The sequence below is a fragment of the Schistocerca gregaria genome, chromosome 2, assembly GCF_023897955.1.
Source record: "Schistocerca gregaria isolate iqSchGreg1 chromosome 2, iqSchGreg1.2, whole genome shotgun sequence".
Lineage (NCBI taxonomy): Eukaryota > Metazoa > Arthropoda > Insecta > Orthoptera > Acrididae > Schistocerca > Schistocerca gregaria.
The window spans coordinates 33,331,385-33,355,721 of NC_064921.1; the positions used below are offsets into that span (position 1 = coordinate 33,331,385).

The 24,337-nt window shown below is 41.8% G+C and overlaps 1 protein-coding gene across 1 annotated transcript in view; it reads left to right on the forward strand.

Annotated features, from left to right (window-relative positions):
• Nucleotides 1-24,337, forward strand: part of LOC126336262 (dynein axonemal heavy chain 3) — a 1,127,841-nt gene that overhangs the window by 172,950 nt on the left and 930,554 nt on the right. The window lies entirely within an intron of this gene.

Genomic DNA, 24,337 nt, shown 5'->3' on the forward strand with positions numbered 1-24,337 from the left:
AGTGGCGACATTGTGCATGCTCTGTTGCCTGTGTCTATGTGCCTGTGGTTCTGTCAGTGTGATCATGTGATGTATCTGACCCCAGGAATGTGTCAATAAAGTTTCCCCTTCCTGGGACAATGAATTCATGGTGTTCTTATTTCAATTTCCAGGAGTGTACAAGGTCCACACCACGAATACCCTGCGCGATGTAGGGCTACTTATTCAAGGAGTTCACCCGGTATCCCTGAGGCTCCATTTGCAACATCTTCCCACGTTCCACACACCCCATCGGCGCAGATCACATCACACCTTGGGTTGGGTCAGGAAATTGGGTAGGACTAGGCGTGGATAGGGAAGATGAGATGTTGTGGGACATTCATAGTCTGATCCATCTGCTGAGGCCATTCCAGCAGTAGGTCCTCTGCCTTCGGCATAGCACTCAGCTTCGCGCAGATACACAAGCCTCTCCACCCACACGGACAGTGCTTCGTCAAGGTGGTGTCCCTCGGACAGGATTTTTGACTTGCTAGAATATCAGTCACCTGACGAAACTTTGTTGAGCTTAGTGAGGTGGAAATGAGCTCCATGCTTGTTAACCTGTCACATAAGAAAAACGGTAAGTAGATGCTTTCATTATAATAGAGTGTTATTGCACATTGCTCCATTAGTCATTAACTATAATATTCACTTACATTGTCCCATTATATTTATGTGACCACCTTTCAGGAACATGAATAACCACCTTCTGCAGTTCATACCACTGTGAAATGAACAGGAATAGAGTCAGTGAGGTACTGATAGGAATACGGAGCCATACTCACTCCAGTGCCGTGGCCAACTGTGCTGGGTTTCTCGGTTGAGGATCTGTGGTGCGAACAGCCCCAATGAGATGGTCCCACAGATTCACCATTGGGTTTAAATCTAGGGAGTTTGGTGACAGGGTAGTACAGTAAACTCATACGAGTGCTCTTCAAACCATGCAAGTACACTGTGAGCTGTGTAGCACATTCCACTGTCATGGTGGTAATACCGTTGTGCCAAGGAAAAACAAATAGAATATAGGTCCCCAAGGATAGATGCCTACTTGTTTTGATCCACTGTGCCTTCCAGAATGATGAAAACATTCCGCAGACCGTAAATCTTCCTCCTCCGGTATCGACCGTTCTGACTTTTGGTGTAAAATGTTTGCTTTCAGTTCTTTGGTGCCATTCCACCTATATCCATTTGTCTGACAGAGCATAAAGCGTGATTCACCTTGTTGCCTCTTACTATATGTCCAGTTGCTGCAAATTCCAGCCTTTGTCGCCGTGAACAGCAGTCAACATGCATCTGTGAACCAGGCACCAGCTGGAGAGCACCATACACAACAACATTCAGTGAACAGTCATTGAGGAGACACTGTTCATAGCCCCTTGGTTCATCTGGGTGGTCAGTTGCTCAATAATTTCATGTCTGTTTGCCCTTACACATCTTTGCAACTGTCATTCACCCCTGTCATCTATAGCCCATGGTGCATCATAGTTACCTCAGCACTGATTTTAGGTAGCGCCATTTTGCCATGCACAGCATACTTTAAGTTTACGAATGCTTCCACCCTTGGCCTAAAAGCCAGTGATCATGGTCTTTTGAACGTCAGATAAGTCACTCCATTTTGGATTACAACAACGACTGCACTGTTTTCCATCTCCCAACACTTTTTATATACCCTCTACTGCTAGTGTTGCCAACTTCCGCGTGTGAGTGGTTATTGCAGGTTGACAGCAAAAATAGGCAGTGGTCACATTAATGTGACTGGACTCTGTACTAGCCCAGTGCAAAAAAGGACATAGTACTCGTATATTAGCCTGCCATTGACACAGTACATCCACTGCATATGGATTACACAATATGCTAATTTACTCCCAAGGAAGAGAGAGTTGGGGGTAAAAGCACGAAATGACAAGAAAAGGCAGTGAAGAATTACTAGTGCATGTGAAAAAACAAAGTGAAGAAATACTAGTTCATGTGAAAATATAACCTCCTGTCACAAATGTGCATGTTTTGTTGCATAGAACAATGAATTTAGTGGTCTTTTGGGTATATATTCAGGTCTCATTGCCTTATTAACATAACTTACCTCTCAAACTGAGCTTGCACAAGAATAAATAGCAAAAACTGTGTTAATAAGAAAAAAGTTCATGAAATCCAACAACACATTTATATTTGTTAGTAAAAGGCAGTTGTGTAATGTGTATGCTTTGTGTGTACAATACTGTTATGATTACCTTTTATAATATCTGATAAAGTAAAAAATGAATACTTATTTTCACTTGACTTACTCTTAATGGGTATATTCACCATTGTGTTGCTGATGCAATTACTGTTCTTGCAGTCAGAGAGTTTGCAACTTATTGACCTTTTTCGGATTGCTCTGCCTCATTGAATCTCTGCTCCAATCTTCTTTCTATAGTTATTGAGTCTGGTGATAATCTACATCACACTGCGCAATTTGTTTTTCATTCTTCTTCACATTTGTTAGCACACAGTTGAGTTTGATAATCTACCATTTTGTGAATGTTTAAGCATCTGTATATTGTAACACGGGTCAATACACTACACCAACACAAAGAAGTTTCAAACATTTCACAAGTGTCAATGCTCAACGAAATAACTGTACATGTCGGAGACTCAGTATGAACTGTACGTAATACTTGCTGAACCCAACCTTATGAAAATTACACGATGTTTGTGTATTGAATACTCACCTGATCAACTGATTAATGCATCCTATAGACTAGTGGACACTAATTTATAAAATGCTTGTATTACAGAACTAACAGAATGGCAGCATACAGGTTTATTAAGTTTTGAATATTAACATAAAAAAGAAGAAAATAAAAAAATACAACAGACAGTGAAGTAAATTTATTAAAATATAAACTTTATAATTAAAAAATTGCAAAATAAGAGGTACTATTTTATAGGTGTTAAGATTTAATGTACTTTGGGATTCTCAAAGTTCATCAAGAATTTTCATTAAAGTAAAATATTCTGATTGGAATAATCAGTGAACTTCTTCAAGGGAGCCTTCATTCTGTGTAGGCTGTTTCATTTTTGAAATAACAATTTATTTCATGATTTTTCGCTATTTACAAATTTCACCCCTTCGGCATTTTCAAACTTTACAATGTGAATTCCATCTTCAAAAGCATTACGCCATGTCAGCATCAGCTGCACCAGATCTGGTGATTCAGATCTGTGTTGTTTGAAAATGCCCAAGGGGATGAAATTAGCCCATAGCAAAAAATCGTGAAATGAAGTGTTATGACATCCATTCAAATGGAAACCGAACACCAGCAACAGTGGGTTCCATTCTCAAGTAATACCACATACATTAAGACATTTTCCCACTGGGAGACGAGATGATCAATTCCTGTTGATAGAATGCTGTCTGCTGATGAGGGATCCACAACCACACCCACTCTTGCACTGCCTCATATTTCAAAAATAAAAACAACCTATGCTGTACAGTGACTTCTCTGAAGAAATTTACTGTGGCAGTGGTCCCTATGTACAGAAGCAGGTTAATTAACAAACTTAACTGGTCATATCGGCAAAAGGATACATTTTTGGAAACAGAAAAATTGGGGCTACCAAGCTAAGGTATTGAATTTTGCTAATAATAATGTTTTAAGATTTTAACATTCTGTGAACATTTGGAATATGAATAACTTTGAAATATTAGGTTTTCAGAAAAAGTAAAACTTTGCTTGCAAGAGGTGTCTGAGAGTTTTCAAATAAACTAATTCAATCTTGGAAACAAATACTTTTGACATTAAAATGATTTTCAAGTATTGTAACTTCTAATTATTTCTTAAAGTAAAATGTTTTCATATGAACTATTTACATTATTCTCGTCAGCTTTTGGTAAACTATATTGTGAACAATGAAATTTACTGACAATGCTTGCATAAGAAGCTAATTATTTCATGTAACTAACATATTCATACTACTAACTAAAGAGACCAGCAAAGAAGAAAGGAGGATGATAGACAGAACGAAAAAATATTGATATCACAAATGGTACAAGAACTGGTAGTGGTAGGCTAATCCCAACTTGCTATGTTACAAGTTTTTTGTCTTTATTTTTATTTTTATATATTGTGATCAGGATAGTTTTAGCAGTACATGATACCTATAGACACACATCTTCTTATTTTGTCAAAAGTATTAAAAGAAAGCTGTCTGGAAGTGTGCATTAAATGGATATTTAACTATGATTTTTCACTGCTGGTGGAAGAGATAGCACACTGTATCAGTTTCTGAAGAAAAACTAAGTTGAGTGTGCTGATATAACATTCACCGTTTTATTTTTCAATGTGCTCATTAAGGTAAATAGATGTCTTAGATACATAGATCTTAAACAGGAGGTTCAGCTGAAATTAATTCAGATCTACTATGCAGATGGTTTTCAAACCAAGAAACCTGTAGGTCTCTGCAGTTTCTCTTTGACTAATGAAATTTAGCAGTTATTACAGTGGAAGAAAACAAAATTTCAAAATGTAACAGTGCGTGTGTCAATGTACCTAAAGACAGATATAATGGTGGCTTGTAAGTGATGTGTCATTTAAATATCAAATAAATTAATTTTGTGATTCACATAGGGGCAGAGTTAGGTATGGCTAACTGGTTGAAAGCATGTCAAGTGTTTGATATAGTTGTGTGAACACTGAAGATGTCACTATTTTTGTTCGTAGTGAAGGGCAGCAGTTGTGATTGAAGTAGGGGCACTGTAACATGTAAATTAGTTTCCTAATTGCCTTTTTAAAGGGTCAAATAAAGCCATTAGACAAATGTTTGCTCACATACAGCAAATGTCATAAAATATCAAATTACGTATTAAACCAAAAAAATTGTGAATTGTGAACACAACCAAAGCTTTGGTTTAACAGGCTATTCCACCAACAGAAAGCTTCCACTTACGTTTTACCGCATTCTACACTATGCCTGTATGCCATACAGGTGTGCATGTGTGGACGGCACCCGTATACTGTGCAGGTGCCCTTTTTGTCATCACTGGCAGCTGTGAGATAACTCCAGTGGCTCATATTTCGTCCAATATATGCAGCAGCAATCGATAAGTTCTGTGTATCAGTTGTATGAGAAGAATATCTGTCAGTATAGCCATTGGTTCTTTGATGACATTTTCACTTTGCATGCAACTGTAAATTTGCGATTGTGTACGAGCATTTTGAGCAAATATGACAGCTAGAGACTTCTGGGAAAGTGAAATTCAGAACATTTTATTCAGAGAAAATGACTCGGATATTGATGTCAGTGACAACAACAGTAATTATGAGTGAGAAAGTGTTTCAAGTGACGAATCAGCTAATAATTTTTATTTTTTTCCCTCAATTTTGTTGCTAATGTATAAGCAGAATTTGTAAAGAAAACACACTATTTTTTTCTTTTTATCTAATTTTAATTATGATTTTCCATCAGATGAGCTGCAACAATCAAGAAATGTTACAGCAACAAATGGAATGGTAGATCTTACTGAACACAGTGCTGACAACTGGCAGTAGCAAGGCACACAGCCTCAGTGTCCAGTATTTCAGTTGGCATCTGGAGCCACTCATTGAAACAGTGAGATGAAATAAAAAAGAACTCTCTGTGGTACAAATGGGATCCAGTAAAACTACACAAAATATATGGTTATTTTTTTCAATTTCTTTTTTTTTAATTTTTGCAATAGTTGTGCATATGTGTGTTGTGAAGTTACCAAAGCTTAGTAGCTATTGGTCCACTGATCCATTTTTACAAACGGGCTTTGCGAGTCGATTGTTGAGCCATGATAGATTTTGCAGTATTATGGTCATGCTGCATGCCAATGACAACTCAATGTATGTAAAAAAAGGAGAGGAAAACCATGATCCTCTTCATAAAATTAGACCTGTGTGTGAAGATCCAGTTTCACGCCATATGCAAATTTGACTGTAGAGAAAGCTATTTGTCCATTTCGTGGATGTGTTAGCTTTAGGGTTTACATGAAAAATAAACCCAATAAGTATGACATGAAGCTTTATGCACTTTGTGATGCTGCAACAGCTTACATCCTGAACTGCGATGTTTACACAGGATCAGCAGGAAGGACTGACAATGGTATTCCAGCATTAGTAGACAGACTCTGTTCTCCATATTATGGTAAAGGCCACTGTACACATGGACAGAACTTGCACTAGTGTTCCTCTACTGAAGGTATTGTGGCAGAAAAATAAATTAGCTGTTGGAACTGTAATGAAAAAGAGAAAAGGCTTACCAACAAACTTCAAAACAAAGAAGCTGTAGCAAAATGACATGATGGTTTAGAGGAATGGGCCAATTCTAGTGTTGATGTGGAAAAACAAGTGTGATGTATACTGTCTATCCACAAAACATCAGGCTACCACCAAAGACGTTCCATTACTTTCAAAAGGTGGTAATACAATAGTAATGAAACCAGATGTTTTCATTGTCTACAGTATGAACAAGACTGGTGTAGATCGTGTGGATCAGCTGTACAGTTACTACTCATTCGCACAAAAAACAACGAAGTAGTGGAAAAGTCTTTTCTTTCATGTTTTTGTAATTTCTGTCATGAACAGTTTTATTTTGTACAAAGACATGAGTAAACAGAAAATCTTTCTTGTGGATTTCATAAAAAAAAAGTGAGCTTGAGATTGGTAGCAACAGGAGGGGACTTTCAATCTTTAGAACCAACACCGAGCACTAGCCAGGACAGAAATTTTGGTCGTCATTTTCCAGAAAAATTATATCCCATTGCCAACAAAGTAAATACTACGTGTTATTGCAAAATTTGTCCCAACAAAGGGAAGAAAGATACCAGCAAGCGGATAAGAAAAGAAAGCTGATGGTGGCGCAAAGACTGTGCACGTCAGTGCTTTCAGGATTACCGCTTGAAAGTGAATTATGTAATCATTTTATATCATAAAATATTAAATAAAAAACCTCCTGTGAAACAAATTATTTTTATTATAAATGCCAGAAATCATGTTAGGAAATGTAAAAAATTTTCTGGGTTAAGGTTTCTCATGTTTTTGGGGATGCTGGTACACCAATACCGATGCAAGCATATATATAAGCTTACATTTTTCGTAATCTGTAAAGTGTGATGTTTCACATAATGCTAGAAATGTGCCTTTGAGGCCCTTAGTTATTGCACACTTATTTATTAAAGTTGCTTGAAAATTGCCAGTGCACCTGCACAGTCGAGGTGCATCCATAGCAGTGTGGAATGTGTTAAATCACTTTCATTGTAATTCTGTGATCACTAGAACTGATGACAGGTTTTAGTAAAATAATGAATTGCTCAATGTTGTTTTCCACAACACATGCATTTTTCCGTACTTTCATTATTAGTTTTGTGCACTTTACAGCTTTGTGCCACTCTGGTGAAGAGATTTCATTTTCAGCATGTCTTGTCAATCATTTTCCTTTGCCAGCATACATGTTCACTGTTTTTTGCGAGTTCTGGTATCATACTGATTCTGATGCTGATATGATATGGTACTCTTGCACTACAATGGATTTATGTATTATTAAAGTATAATTACAATTCCACTAACTGTAACTCCAGCTATTCTCTATGCATTTAAAGTTACTGAATCATACAGACATATTTTTAAACTGGTTAATTTACAACATTACAAATCAAATGTGGTTTATTACATGCCATGAAATCCAATATAACTTTCCCTTTCTAGAGTCACCTGATACAATCACTCATGCCGAACACCCCCGCGCCCCTCTGCCACCCCCTCCCTTTCCTCAATTACACAATTCATTTTAGCCAAACAGTAATGACTTCTGTTGTGGGGGCAGTTGTATGTTGCTTACCAAGCTTATCAGATGACACCGATATGAGGCATTCTACATTACCATTACGAAATTTCTCATATATAAGAGTTACATTTGCAGATGCTTGCTTCCATAGTGGGATTCCAGACTGGTCTTTCATTTAGGTCATTCTGGTTTTTTGATGTTTTATATTGATGATGATGTCAGTGATTGAGTGAGATATTCCATTTGTGCAGCTCTTGTGATGTTTTATAATTAATTATAGGGCTGTTACAGTATTAGATATTAATAATATTGTTTCTTCAGTTGTTGTTTGCACAAATGTCAAGGCTTGCAGATAATAATAGTTGGACAGTTCTGGTAGAATGTAAATACTTCAGAAGTAAAGAAGACTACATCACAAAGAAGACTACACACCAAAAAGCAGAAGCTTTGAGTCATGGACAGTTTAACGGACCTCTTCCTAAGATTTACACAATCTATAAGTTGTCCTACTCCTTTGTCCACATGGTGACTTCAGGCACTACAGGAGATTCAAATTTATAGGCCGAGGTCGTTAACAAGTACGAACAGTTTGGTACTTAGCTCATGTTGATGGCTGCGTTGTTGTTTCGTGAAGTCTAGAGGTGATTCCACTGCGATGTTCGCGCGGTTTTCTTTGTGTTTGGATGAGACTAACTGGTTTGTAGGGCGACGTGGTATTTTGGTTTTTAGAGAGCAAACGTTACATTAGTTTTGCACATCACTATTTAATTCATTTATTCACATTTAACACTTCTACAATAATATGAAATAAGACATAGTTTTACACCACATCTGTATCACCACCTCCTCCAACCCACGCTCCCCATCCAAAGACCATCAACCACCTCCTCCAAAGATTGACCTCCTTCCCGCATGACCAAAGATAACCGTCTCTTAGTTGTTAAACTCGCAGTCAAAGGCTATATTCACATAAAACATTACACGTAAAGAAATTACTGACATACATGATTTTACGTTCTGTTATAACAGGCACACACAAAAAAGACAAAAAACTTGCTAGCTTTTGATGTAAATCCTTTCTTGAGACTAGAGTACAAATAACACACGGACACACACGCGTGCACTCACACACACACACACACACACACATGTGGGACACGATTCAAACTTCCACAGATTTGGTCAGGTATCTGGATCTCATTTTTATTCCAAACTGTTCTAATTACTGTAACTAAAGGACCTGAAGACAGGACCCAGAAGTGAATATGGTAGCCAATGATTGATGGATATCATTATTCTGAAAAGAAGTCAGAAAGTCAGCTCATGAACCTACGAGCAATGTGCAACACGTTTTAAGTATTTTGAAACTGTGTACTTACTGGGTTTTTTATGTGAGAGGGAAACAAATATGAATCTCTTTTGTGCCTCAGTAAGCTCACCAGAGTCTCTTTGCATAATTGGCACTTTGGCATGTTAAAAATGCTCTGAAGAATTGACTGAAAAGTGGGCTCAAGTGGAAACTTTCACAAATGTTACATAAGCCATTAATATTTAATGTTATTGTAATTTTTGTGGTTTATGCAGGTATGTTATGAAAGACAACATGACTGACAGAGGTAAAGTTATCTTAGATAGTTAAGATATAAAGTATCCATTGAATAAAAAAGGACTGGAAGAAGAAAAATTTGTATGTTTTATTGCTTAATGAAATAAAATTGGACATGGTCTTATGGTACGTTAAGTGCAGATAATAATAAGAATTGAATGAAATTTAAAAATTAAATTTTTTGTGAACTATTTTTAATGTTATGAGATTTATGTTATTTGTCAGTTAATTTGATTTAAGCAGTGTATTTCGCTCAGTGGGGACAACTGTTGTGTAATATGACAATTCTGTGGAATAACCTGTTCTACTTCTAGTTACGTACGGTGATGAAAGATGTTCATGTCAACCGAAAATGATGTTTAGTAGTGTTTAGGTGTGGAACATCTCACTGTGCTCCTTCCGGTTTGCTGTATGAGCAAATGCATGTAAAAGACTGCATATCAGGACATCGACAAAGCATGTTGGCGAGTGCATGTCTCCACCTACATTGGAAGTCTGCTTATGCTTTGGTGTTGCAGTTTAGTGGTGCCTTGGAAGCCACAAACCAAAGGTGTCTATCCTTGAACAATCAAAGAATATGAATGAGAACTATCATTTTGTCATCTGAAATGTCAAATTGGTAGATCAGCATCTGTTGTGATGTGTTTCGAGCTACTACTTAAGAGAGATCTATCTATTCACTCACAGCTGTAACAGAAGCTGTACATGCAAACATTGTGCGTAAAATGCAGAAGAGTTATTGCAAAGTAACATCGAGCACAAGGTGAAGAAGTTATGTGTCACAGTCCAGTGGGCACTTCATAGTATGTTTGCTACAGAAAGCAACTTCAAGAACTGTGACCACAGGATGATTGTATGTTAAAAGTTGTGATATATATCATTAGGTGACGGATTGTTCAAGGAGTGGAACACATCATAAACAAAACCACATCCATAACACACCAAACTAGAGTGGGAAATTTTAAATACCTGGGCACCTGGCTCAATGGGCATGTGGGGGAGCAGTACAGACCGCTTATGCAATTGTTGCGATCAGCTGATCACAAGTGTATGTCATGGAGACTTGCACGTTTGCTGAGTGGACCGTTACCCTTGTGCTTATTTCATGCTGCAAAGAGTTTCATGGTGAAACTGTGTGATTTATATTGTAGTTCATTATGTTCATGTTATATGCCTTGAAATAAGTCATTAATGCATTAGTTCTCCACAATAAATGTTCTTGTTCCCTTTGTGCCACTGTTTCTTGTGCAGATGGGAGTAAGAAGAATTGCTGCAACAAAGTAAGTTGCCAGTGCTGTTTTCCTGTATCACCTGCACATGTAATACATAATTTAGTTTGTGGCCAGCTTGCAGTAGGGCAAGACTTGCCTCAGTGGTGGCCCTGATGTGATAATGTCCAAAGAATTGCATTAATATCGAAAAATAATTCCTGGCCATGTGAGAATGATGGATGATGCCTGTAATATTTCGAGACTTGCTGTGTGACTTCTGCTCTTCAGGCCAACACAAATGCCACCTTATGGTTTGTGAAAGTGGAGGCACACTTCCAATGCTTTGGAGAGAACCCAAATTCCGCAAAGTACACCCATAATGAGCCAGTTGGAACACCGATTTGCAGCAGAAGTCCAAGACATTATTTCATATTCCGCCGGATGTTTGCACGTACATTACACTGAAAACTGAACTCACACACCATGTGTCTGCTTCACAAGAGGAAAGAGTATGCCAAGTACACAAGCACAGAGACATCAGTGATAAAAATCCTTCATAATACTTACACCACTTGTGCAGTAAAGTTGATGAAAATACTGTTCCTGACATGTTCTTGCATACCTTGTGGAACAGGAGACTGGTGATCAAGTCAAATCCATAACAGTGACACAGACTGATATGCCCTTAAGATGATGTAGCTGCTAAGCCAACCATATCCAAGATTCTGTCATGCCTGACTCTGACTCTATATCTACATCTACATCCATACTCCACAAGTCACCTGACGCTGTGTGGCGGAGGGTACCTTGAGTCCCTCTATCGGTTCTCTCTTTTATTCCAGTCTCGTATTGCTCGTGGAAAGAAGGATTGTCAGTATGCCTCTGTGTGGGCTCTAATCTCTCTGATTTTATCCTCATGGTCTCTTCGCGAGATATACATAGGAGGGAGAAATATACTGCTTGACTCTTCGGTGAAGGTATGTTCTCGGAACTTTAACAAAAGCCCGTACCAAGCTACTGAGCGTCTCTGCTGCAGAGTCTTCCACTGTAGTTTACCTATCATCTCCGTAACGCTTTCACGATTACTAAATGATCCTGTAACGAAGCGTGCTGATCTCCGTTGGATCTTCTCTATCTCTTCTATCAACCCTATCTGGTGCGGATCCCACACTGCTGAGCAGTATTCAAGCATTGGGCGAACAAGTGTACTGCAACCTACTTCCTTTGTTGTCGGATTGTATTTCCTTAGGATTCTTCCAATGAATCTCAGTCTGGCATTTGCTTTACCGGCGATCAACTTTATATGATCATTCCATTTAAATCACTCCTAATGCGTACTCCTAGATAATTTATGGAATTAACTGCTTCCAGTTGCTGACCTGCTATTTTGTAGCTAAATGATAAGGGATCTATCTTTCTATGTATTCTCAGCACATTACACTTATCTGCATTGAAATTCAATTGCCATTCCCTGCACCATGCGTCAATTCGCTGCAGCCTCCTGTATTTTAGTACAATTTTCCATTGTTACAACCTCTCGATACATCACGGCATCATCTGCAAAAAGCCTCAGTGAACTTCCGATGTCATCCACAAGGTCATTTATGTATATTGTGAATAGCAACGGTCCTACGACACTCCCCTGTGGCACACCTGAAATCACTCTCACTTCGGAAGACTTCTCTCCATTGAGAATGACATGCTGCGCTCTGTTATCTAGGAACTCTTCAATCCAATCACACAATTGGTCTGATAGTCCATATGCACTTACTTTGTTCTTTAAACGACTGTAGGGAACTGTATCGAACGCGTTCCGGAAGTCAAGAAACACGGAATCTACCTGTGAACCCATGTCAATGGCCCTCTGAGTCTCGTGGACGAATAGTGCGAGCTGGGTTTCAAATGACTGTCTTTTTCGAAATCCATGCTGATTCCTACAGAGTAGATTTATAGTCTCCAGAAAAGTCATTATACTCGAATATAATATGTGTTCCAAAATTCTACAACTGATCGACGTTAGAGATATAGGTCTATAGTTCTGCACATCTGTTCGATGTCGCTTCTTGAAAACGGGGATGACTTGTGCCCTTTTCCAATCCTTTGGGACACTACGCTCTTCTAGAGACCCATGGTACACCGCTGCAGGAAGGGGGGCAAGTTCCTTCGTGTACTCAGCGGTAATATGTGGCAGTATCTCAGTAGATGTGTGACCCGACTATAACAGACTATCCCAGTAGATAACAGCACTGGAGGAACAACTGAATGACAGTTCATGTAACATAGTTGAAGTCTTGACCAAACAATTGTGTGAGCTGCTCACTGATTGTGATGCTAAGGACAATTACTGATGATGATCGTGGAGCTACTCAGCGTGCAATAGTCCATGTCAGGATTAGCACCTACAGACAACATATGTTGGTATCAGCAGCGTTTTGGAGACCAAGCCTTTAAATGTAATTTACCCTGCGAGTACGGAAATTCCAAATGGTAAGCAGAAGTTGGTGCAAAAGTTGGTGCACCTACCTGCATCTCTACCTGCTTGTTCTTAACAGACCACAAGCTGGGTTGTAAATTTTTGATAGATACCATCTCCAATCTTAGTATTCTGCTGAGGGATAAGTTGCACAAATATCATCTGGCCACCACCTTCAAGTTTTCAGCGGCCTATAACTGAGCCATTCTGACTTATAGTATGCAGTACAGGGAATTAGATCTGGAGCTAAACTGCATGATGGGCTGAAAATTCATCGTAGCAGACCTTGCGGAACCAATTGTTGGTGCAGACCTGCTTGACCACTATCACGTGCAGCCTGACGTCACCGACACCTGTCTCTGAGGCACAGTCACCGGGTTGTCAGCAACTGGTTACCCACACTATGTGGCCAACTCATCCAGAAAATTCCAGACAAGTTTTGCAGACTGCTTGACCAGTTACCTGCAGTCAGAAGGCCTCCGGTTCCCCTGGTCAGGTATGTCACAGCACGATTCATTATGTCAGTACCACAACAGGCCCCTCGGTTTCATGTAGACGTAGATACTTAGCTCCAGACAGATATGCTATCACCAAAGCTGAGTTTTATGCTATGCTCGCAGACATCCTTATATGTCCATCTAGCAGTCCCTAAAAGAACGATACATGGAGACCATGTGGCGATTACCAGGCCTTGACTGCTTGCACCATTTTCAACTGATTCCCAGTTCCGTATCATGCTCTGAGTGAACTGTGAGTGTTTAGTTTCCTTAACTGTGTCAAAGAATACCTACAGATTCTGGCAGAGGAGTAAGACATGCCAAGATAGCAGTAATCACGTTCTTCGGTCTTTTTGAGAGTCTGTTTATGACCTTTGGACTCCGTAATGCAGCCCAAATGTGGCAAAGTTTATTGACTCCATCCTACGTGGTACATCACACTTTTCTTCATACCTTGACGACTTTCTCATCTACCCTGACACTCCGTAATTGCACCGGCAACACCTGAACAAGGTTTTTGAGCACCTCAGTGCATATGGGAAAAATGTGTCACATTGTGTGTTTGGACGATCAATAGTGACAATTTAGAGCCATAGAATTTCAGTGGAAGGGTCACATCTGTTACATGATAAAGTAGAAGCTGTGTTAATATTCCTCATCCATCAACAGCAAAAGAGCTGTGCAGATCTCTTGGCATGTTGAATTTCTACTGATGCTATCTGCCGCACACCATCCTTTCCATTAACCACTCACACCTTTGCTGGCTGGTCCTAATGTGAAAGACAAACCATCATAACAAAGGACTCCTACAACATTAGATGCATTTTAAATGGAAAGACTGTCACTGAAACTGCTTTACTTGCATACCCTGGCACTTGTAGTTGAGGACTTTGATTTGGGATAGGAGTTGACAGGTGTGTTCATTGGCCAAGTCGATGTATAGGTGAAGGATTAGGCGGGTGAGGGCTCAATCTTTCCTCTCCCACATCCACACTGGCTGTTCATAGCATCCTCCTACAGGCCAACCGCAAATTAGAACAGCATGCCACCCTCCACCTCAAAAAACTATCCAATCTCCTGGTTTCCCACCTCCGGAAAGGCAACTCACTCACCTTCCACAACCTTTCCAACAAACCTCAACTTCCTCTCATTGCACACAGAGCCAGTCTCTCCCATCTACTCAATCTCCCACTTCCAGCTCCACTCTCCCCAACACCTCAAAATTCTAGTCAACACAATCTCAGACCACAACACCCCAATTCAGTAGTTAACCTTTCCTCCAAACCTCTCTCCCAATCCGAAACCTCTGTCCTATCCAAAGGCCTCACCTTCAGCCCCACTCCCAGCTTCAACCAAACTGCCCTTTTCAAAGATTTACTGTCCTACACTCGTTGTCTGTGCTGCAAATATCACTTTGCCACGAAGAAAAATAATCCTGATCCCACTCCTAATGATCCAACTCCCCAAGACACTATCCAAATTGAACCCTGTCTGGAACAGTTCCGTCCTCCATCACAGCAGGACCCACTTCCTCTTCCTCAAAATCACCCTCTCCAAACCTTCCAGGAATTTCTCACTTCCAGCCTTGCCTCTCAATCTTTCTTGAAAAACCTTAATCCTACTCCCAACATCACCACAGCCGAATCCCAGGCTATCCGTGATCTGAAAGCTGACCGATCCATCATTATTCTTCTGGCTGACAAGGGTTCCATGACCGTGGACTTGATCGTTGGCAGTATGTGGCTGAGGGACTGTGTCAGCTTTCAGACAACTCTACATACAAAGTTTGCCAAGGTAATCCTATTCCTGATGTCCAGGCGGAGCTTCAAGGAATCCTCAGAACATTAGGTCTCCTACAAAACCTTTCACCTGACTCCATCAAACTCCTCAGCCCACCGACACCTCGCACTCGTACCTTCTACCTACTTCCTAAAATTCACAAACCCAAATATCCCGGCCGCTCCATTGTAGCTGGTTACCAAGCCCCCACAGAACGTATCTCTGCCTACGTAGATTAACACCTTCAACCCATTACATGCAGTCTCTCATCCTTCATCAAAGACACCAACCACTTTCTCAAACGATTGGAATCCCTACCCAGTCTGTTACCCCCAGAAACCATCCTTGTAACTATTGATGCCACTTCCCTATACACAAATATCACGCATGTCCATAGCCTCGCTGCAATGGAGCACTTCCTTTCACGCCGATCACCTGCCACCCTACCTAAAACCTCTTTCCTCATCACATTAGCCAGCTTCATCCTGACCCACAACTTCTTCACTTTTGAAGGCCAGACATACCAACAATTAAAGGGAACAGCCATGGGTACCAGGATGGCCCCCTCGTATGCCAACCTATTTATGGGTTGCTTAGGGAAAGCCTTCTTTGTTACCAAAGCCTGCCAACCCAAAGTTTGGTACAGATTTATTGATGACATCTTCATGATCTGGACTCACAGTGAAGAACAACTCCAGAATTTCCTCTCCAACCTCAACTCCTTTGGTTCCATCAGATTCACCTGGTCGTACTCCAAATCCCATGCCACTTTCCTTGACATTGACCTCCATCTGTCCAATGGCCAGCTTCACTCGTCCATCCACATCAAACCAACCAACAAGCAACAGTACCTCCATTATGACAGCTGCCACCCCGGTCCCTTACCTACAGCCGAGGCCTTCGTGGCAAACGAATCTGCTCCAGTCCAGAATCCCTGAACCATTACACCAACAACCTGAAAACAGCTTTCGCATCCCGCAACTACCCTCCCGACCTGGTACAGAAGCAAACAACCAGAGCCACTTCCTCATCCCCTCAAACCCAAAACCTCTCACAGAAGAACCTCAAAAGTGCCCCACTTGTGACAGGATACTTCCCGGGACTGGATCAGACTCTGAATGTGGCTCTCCAGCAGGGATACAACTTCCTAAAATCCTGCCCTGAAATGAGATCCATCCTTCATGAAATCCTCTCCACTCCACCAAAAGTCTCTTTCCGCTGTCCACCTAACCTTCGTAACCTCTTGGTTCATCCCTTTGAAATCCCCAAACCACCCCCTACCCTCTGGCTCCTACCCTTGTAACCGCCCCCCTGTGTAAAACCTGTCCTATGCACCTTCCCACCACCACCTACTCCAGTCCTGTAACCCGGAAGATGTACACGATCAAAGGCAGAGCCACGTGTGAAAGCACCCACAGGATTTACCATCTGACCTGCCTACAATGTGACGCTTTCTATGTGGGAATGACCAGCAATAAACTGTCCATTCGCATGAATGGACGCAGGCAGACAGTGTTTGTTGGTAATGAGGATCACCCTGTGGCTAAACATGCCTTGGTGCACGGCCAGCACATCTTGGCACAGTGTTGCATCGTCCAGGTTATCTGGATACTTCCCACCAACACCAACCTATCCAAACTCCGGAGATGGGAACTTGACCTTCAATATATCCTCTCTTATCGTTATCCACCAATCCTCAATCTCCGCTAATTTCAGGTTGCCACCACTCATACCTCACCTGTCACTCTACATGATCTTTGCCTCTGCACTTCCGCCTCGACTGACATCTGTGCCCAAACTCTTTGCCTTTAAATATGTCTGCTTGTGTCTGTATATGTATGTATGTATATGTATATGTGTGTGTGTGTGTGTGTGTGTGTGTGTGTGTGTGTGTGTGTGTGTGTGTGTGCGTGCGCGCGTGCGCGAGTATATACCTATCCTTTTTTCCCCCTAAGGTAAGTCTTTCCGCTCCCCGGATTGGAATGACTCCTTACTCTCTCCCTTAAAACCCACATCCTTTCGTCTTTCCCTCTCCTTCCCTCTTTCCTGAAGAAGCAACCATTGGTTGCGAAAGTTAGAAATTTTGTGTGTTTGTGTTTTGTGTTATTTTATTGTGCCTGTCTACCGGCGCTTTCCCGCTTGGTGTGTGTGTATATATATAGAAAGAAACTTCCACATGGGAAAAATATATTAAAAACAAAGATTCCAAGACTTACCAAGCGGGAAAGTGCCGGCAGACAGGCACATGAACAAAACACACAAACACACACACAGAATTACGAGCTTTCGCAACTGGTGTTTGTATATATATATATATATATATATTATGACCAATTTTTGGGTTTCTGGTTTCTAGCTTTATTATTTAGCGCCACTTACTTATTTCTTAAAATGATGTATTTAGGGAAAAATTTTGACCTGATTGTGCTGAGATTTGATAGTGCTGAAGTAAGTACCGGCACACGCACTTGCCTCTGTATTTCTCCAATGATACAGAGCTTGTTTTTCCATATGAGCGGAAAAAGAATACTGACAAGATGTCAGGGCTAGACTTAAATGTGGAAAATGGTGCTGGATGTGAGTATTTAATCCATTCATATTATAAAAATCGGTGTGTGTGTGTGTGTGTGTGTGTGTGTGTGTGTGTGTGTGTTTGCGTGTGCCTGGGTGGTTTCGCATGTGTATGCATTCGTGTGTGTTCCACATTTCCTCCTAAGCCACCAGACCAATTTTAAACAACTGTTGTTGTTGTTGTTGTGGTCTTCAGTCCTGAGACTGGTTTGATGCAGCTCTCCATGCTACTCTGCCCTGTGCAAGCTTCTTCATCTCCCAGTAACTACTGCAACCTACATCTTTCTGAATCTGTTCATCTCTTGGTCTCCCTCTACGATTTTTACCCTCCACACTACCCTTCAGTACTAAATTGGTGATCCCTTGATGCCTCCGAACATGTCCTGCCAACCGATCCCTTCTTCTAGTCAATTTGTGCCACGAACTTCTCTTCTCCCCAATCCTATTCAGTACCTCCTCATTAGTTATATGATCTACCCATCTAATATTCAGCATTCTTCTGTAGCACCACATTTCGAAAGCTTCTATTCTCTTCTTGTCCAAGCTAGTTATCATCCATGTTTCACTTTCGTACATGGCTACACTCCATACAAATACTTTCAGAAATGACTTCCTGACACTTAAATCTATGCTTGATGTTAACAAATATCTCTTCTTCAGAAATGCTTTCCTTGGCATTGCCGATCTACATTTTATATCCTCTCTACTTTGGCCATAATCAGTTATTTTGCTTCCCAAATAGCAAAACTCCTTTAATACTGTAAGTGTCTCATTTCCTAATCTAATTCCCTCAGCATCATCCGACTTAATTAACAACTACCTACCATAAAATCCCTCAGTAGATATGACATCATAAAGAATTGAATTAAATTGAATTAGATGCATGAAAACAGCTGCATCGTGCATGGTGTTTAAATGTATTACTTCTGTGCTGCTTTCTGTATTCACAACAAATTTCTCAGGCAGTATTCACAACATGCCACTAAATACACCTACAAAAGTACCACATATAGTTCAGGAGCATGAACACTGAGATGCATAAAGAAACTACTGCATTGTTCATGACATTTAAATTTATTACTTCTTTTTTAGTAACTGTATTTACAACACATTTTGCAGACAGTACCCACATATACTGCTGAACGCACCTACACAAATATATCATTGTATGACTCATAGATCAGGAGATATCATCATAAACACTGAGACGTATGAAAAAATGCCACATCATGCATGTAGTTTTAATGCAGTTATTCTTTACTGCTAACACGCTCATACAGTCATTGCAGTCCGTGACACCTGGCAGTGCTTCAGACAGCTTTCAACTGTGAAGTGAAAAGCTGCAACTATAGACCTATGAAGAGATGATGCTATGGAGGAGTTTACAAAATAATGTTGTAGACTCGTGAAGCGTGTGCACCCATCATACAGAAACTGTCTGGAATCATGTTTCATAATTTGGATACTGTACTTACACATTTGTACGTTATACATCACAGAAGAACCCCAAAAGTGCCCCACTTGTGACAGGATACTTCCCGGTACTGGATCAGACTCTGAATGTGGCTCTCCAGCAGGGATACGACTTCCTAAAATCCTGCCCGGAAATGAGATCCATCCTTCATGAAATCCTCCCCACTCCACTAAGAGTGTCTTTCCGGCGTCCACCTAACCTTCGTAACCTCTTGGTTCATCCCTATGAAATCCCCAAACCACCTTCCCTACCCTCTGGCTCCTACCCTTGCAACCGCCCCCGGTGTAAAACCTGTCCTATGCACCCTCCCACCACCACCTACTCCAGTCCTGTAACCCGGAAGGTGTACACGATCAAAGTGAGATCCACGTGTGAAAGCACCCACGGGATTTACCAACTGACCTGCCTACACTGTGACGCTTTCTATGGGGGAATGACCAGCAACAAACTGTCCATTCACATGAATGGACACAGGCAGACAGTGTTTGTTGGTAATGAGGATCACCCTGTGACTAAACATGCCTTGGTGCACGGCCAGCACATCTTGGCACAGTGTTACACCATCCGAGTTATCTGGATACTTCCCACCAACACCAACCTATCCGAACTCCGGAGATGGGAACTCGCCCTTCAGTATATCCTCTCTTCTTGATATCCGCCAGGCCTCAACCTCCGTTAATTTCAAGTTGCCGCCGCTCATACCTCACCTGTCTTTCAACAACTTCTTTGCCTCTGTACTTCCGCCTCGACTGATATCTCTGCCCTTACTCTTTGCCTTTAAATACACTCCTGGGAATGGAAAAAAGAACACATTGACACCGGTGTGTCAGACCCACCATACTAGCTCCGGACAGTGCGAGAGGGCTGTACAAGCAATGATCACACGCACGGCACAGCGGACACACCAGGAACCGCGGTGTTGGCCGTCGAATAGCGCTAGCTGCGCAGCATTTGTGCACCGCCGCCGTCAGTGTCAGCGAGTTTGCTGTGGCATATGGAGCTCCATCGCAGTCTTTAACACTGGTAGCATGCCGCGACAGCGTGGACGTGAACCGTATGTGCAGTTGACGGACTTTGAGCGAGGGCGTATAGTGGGCATGCGGGAGGCCGGGTGGACGTACCGCCGAATTGCTCAACACGTGGGGCGTGAGGTCTCCACGGTACATCGATGTTGTCGCCAGTGGTCGGCGGAAGGTGCACGTGCCCGTCGACCTGGGACCGGACCGCAGCGACGCACGGATGCACACCAAGACCGTAGGATCCTACGCAGTGCCGTAGGGGACCGCACCGCCACTTCCCAGCAAATTAGGGACACTGTTTCTCCTGGGGTATCGGCGAGGACCATTCGCAACCATCTCCATTTAGCTGGGCTACGGTCCCGCACACCGTTAGGCCGTCTTCCGCTCACGCCCCAACATCGTGCGGCCCGCCTCCAGTGGTGTCACGACAGGCGTGAATGGAGGGACGAATGGAGACGTGTCATCTTCAGCGATGAGAGTCGCTTCTGCCTTGGTGCCAATGATGGTCGTATGCGTGTTTGGCGCCGTGCAGGTGAGCGCCACAATCAGGACTGCATACGACAGAGGCACACAGGGCCAACACCCGGCATCATGGTGTGGGGAGCGATCTCCTACACTGGCCGTACACCTCTGGTGATCATCGAGGGGACACTGAATAGTACACGGTACATCCAAACCGTCATCGAACCCATCGTTCTACCATTCCTAGACCGGCAAGGGAACTTGCTGTTCCAACAGGACAATGCACGTCCGCATGTATCCCGTGCCACCCAACGTGCTCTAGAAGGTGTAAGTCAACTACCCTGGCCAGCAAGATCTCCGGATCTGTCCCCCATTGAGCATGTTTGGGACTGGATGAAGCATCGTCTCACGGGGTCAGCACGTCCAGCACGAACGCTGGTCAAACTGAGGTGCCAAGTGGAAATGGCATGGCAAGCCGTTCCACAGGACTACATCCGGCATCTCCACGATCGTCTCCATGGGAGAATAGCAGGCTGCATTGCTGCGAAAGGTGGATATGCACTGTACTAGTGCCGACATTGTGCATGCTCTGTTGCCTGTGTCTATGTGCCTGTGGTTCTGTCAGTGTGTTCATGTGATGTATCTGACCCCAGGAATGTGTCAATAAAGTTTCCCGTTCCTGTGACAATATATTCACGGTGTTCTTATTTCAATTTCCAGGAGGGTATGTCTATGTGCGGATGCATATGTGTGTGTGTGCGAGTGTACACCTGTCCTTTTTTCCCCCTAAGGGAAGTCTCTCCACTCCCGGGATTGGAATGAGTCCTTACCCTCTCCCTTAAAACCCACATCCTTTCGTCTTTCCCTCTCCTTGCCTCTTTCCTGAAGAAGCAACCATCGGTTGCGATATCTAGTAATTCTGTGTGTGTGTGTGTGTGTGTGTGTGTGTGTGTGTGTGTGTGTGTGTGTGTGTGTGTGTGTGTGTGTGTGCGTGCGTTTTGTTCATTGTGCCTGTCTGCCGGCGCTTTCCCGCTTGATAAGTCTTGGAATCTTTGTTTTAAATATATTTTTCCCATGTGGAAGTCTCTTTCTATTTTATTTATACATATTTCTTTGTTTGACTATTTTATAATTTCAAAGGTACTTTTACAAATACATTACAAACACTGTCAAGTTTTCGTTTTTACTTCTCCTAGAAAATGAGGAATCTGGGGTCGTGAATCAAAGTAAACACTGTCCAACCAGGCCTCGAAGGCCTAATGGTACCAACCAGACGCAGTGTCACCCTCAGCCCTTAGGCATCATCAGATGTGGATACGGAGGGTTACATGGCCAACACATTGCTCTCCCAGCTATTGTCAGATTTGGTGACTGGTGCCACTACTTCTCAGTCAAGTAGCCCCTCAATTGGTCTCGCAAGGGCCGAGTGCATCCCGCTCGCTGACAGTACTCGGCAGAACCGAACAGTGTCGCATCCGAGTGCTAACCGAGGCCAACAGTGCTTAACTTCAGTGGTCTGACAGGGCCCGACATTACCATTGTGGCAAGGTTTTGGGCTTTGGTTGTAATCTAATGAAAAATATATGTACTTTCTTTTGTCTGTTTCTTATTACTGGTGTGTTGCTTTGCTAATACAGATACTGCCTGATGATGTCTTCTTATTATTCCGTATTTTGTGTTAATACTCAATTCATTATGCATACAAGAATGCATTTGTAGTGTTGATTTGAATGTATATGACTTGCCCTTATATTGTTAGAAATACTCATAGTGCAGTATTATGATTCTGTAACAGGCAGCCAAGATTCTTTGTGTCGAACAATTATAAAGGTAACTCTTCCTTCAAATGGTATCTATAGTCAGAATGGTATTTAGTCTTGTAGCTCTGCAAAGCAACTCTGAGAAAATATTGCTCCAGTTCCTAAATAGAAAACTGTACCTTCATTGTAGCATCACTAAATATTTATTGTGAGCCAGTTTTAAGCCAAATTGATACCCCTTTTGTGGCATACGGTGACGCTCTGTTGGTTTACACTGTATGACAGCTGTCTAGAAAAGCGATAATAATATTCTGCTTTATTATGTGATTCTTCACTTCAGACAGTGTTTTCTTTGTACCCACAGACATAGTAACCCACTTGAAGGAGACCCCACTAACACATGTAGCAATTCCGCTGAAATTGCATTGTGCAATTTGTGACATTTGACATGGCAACACTGCACTCTCCACCATTGTTCTATGGAACACTATGTTTGTGCATGTCGCTGTGGCTGGACCTCTGTTTAGTGACAAATGTATCACTATTCTACGTGTTTCTTGTGAAACGACATAGTATTACTGGTTCTATTAACACATGTTGGTGAATGTGTGTTGAACAGTTTGGTGACCAGCATGCACCCTCTAAATGCTGCGTACAAAAGGTAGTAAACAAGACGGAGAGCATTGGAACAGTGTCGGATCTCCGTGGCGGGGTCTTTGCGGTGGGGGATGACCACCATTATCGGAAGAAAAGTGACTGATTGTTGGCCTCTCCTGCAAAGTCTGTTCAGTGTTTATCTCAGGAATGTGGAATGTCATTCAAGAATGTGGAATGTCATGGACCGTATCTCACAGAGCTGCGATGAAAGCCTGTATGTATCCATACAGGTTTACAGTTGTTCAGGAACTGAATGTCAATGACAAAGACAAACACATTACATTTTGCCCTTGGTTTCAGCAATTTATTGTCCAGTGGTCAGGAATCTTGCAGTACACGTGGTTCTACCTCTCTGGCTATGTAAACTCTCAGAATACACATTTATGGTGTAAAAAAACTCCACCTGCACAGTTCAAGCAACACCTACCATTCACAAAAGATTGGCTTGTTCTGTGCAATATCACGGTGTCATATCATTAGACCAATTTTTTTTCGAGTCTACTGCCAACTGGCAGTTGATGGTTGGAGTGCTGACACATTATCTGCATATCTAGTAATGCTGGCTGCTGGTGGGTAATGCATGGGGATCATATCAACCTGTATCGCATCAAGAAGAGCCTGAAGATGTCGCTATGAAGCGTTGAAACTGGTAGCTATAAAATGAAACAAAATCATAAAGACCGCTGTAAGTGTTTTTATTTTTTGTCAATAGTAAACGGCTGTTGTTCTAGATACCTCCTGCTAAAAGGATGGACATATAGAAGTTTTGGGAATTTGTGAACTGGTTGGACTATGGGAACTTTCCCTTGCCTGGTACCAACAGGATGGTGCCTCATGCCACATATCTTGATTGACTGTGGCTGAGGTCGGATTTTTTTTCCATGGCATAGTAATTTAAAAAGGACTGTGGCCCCCAAGGTCACCTGATTTAACACCACCTGATTTGTTCCTCTGGTGTGGCTGAGAAGGGCCAGGTCTACACACAACTTGGAAGATCTATGAGACATCATCATCTGTGAAATTCA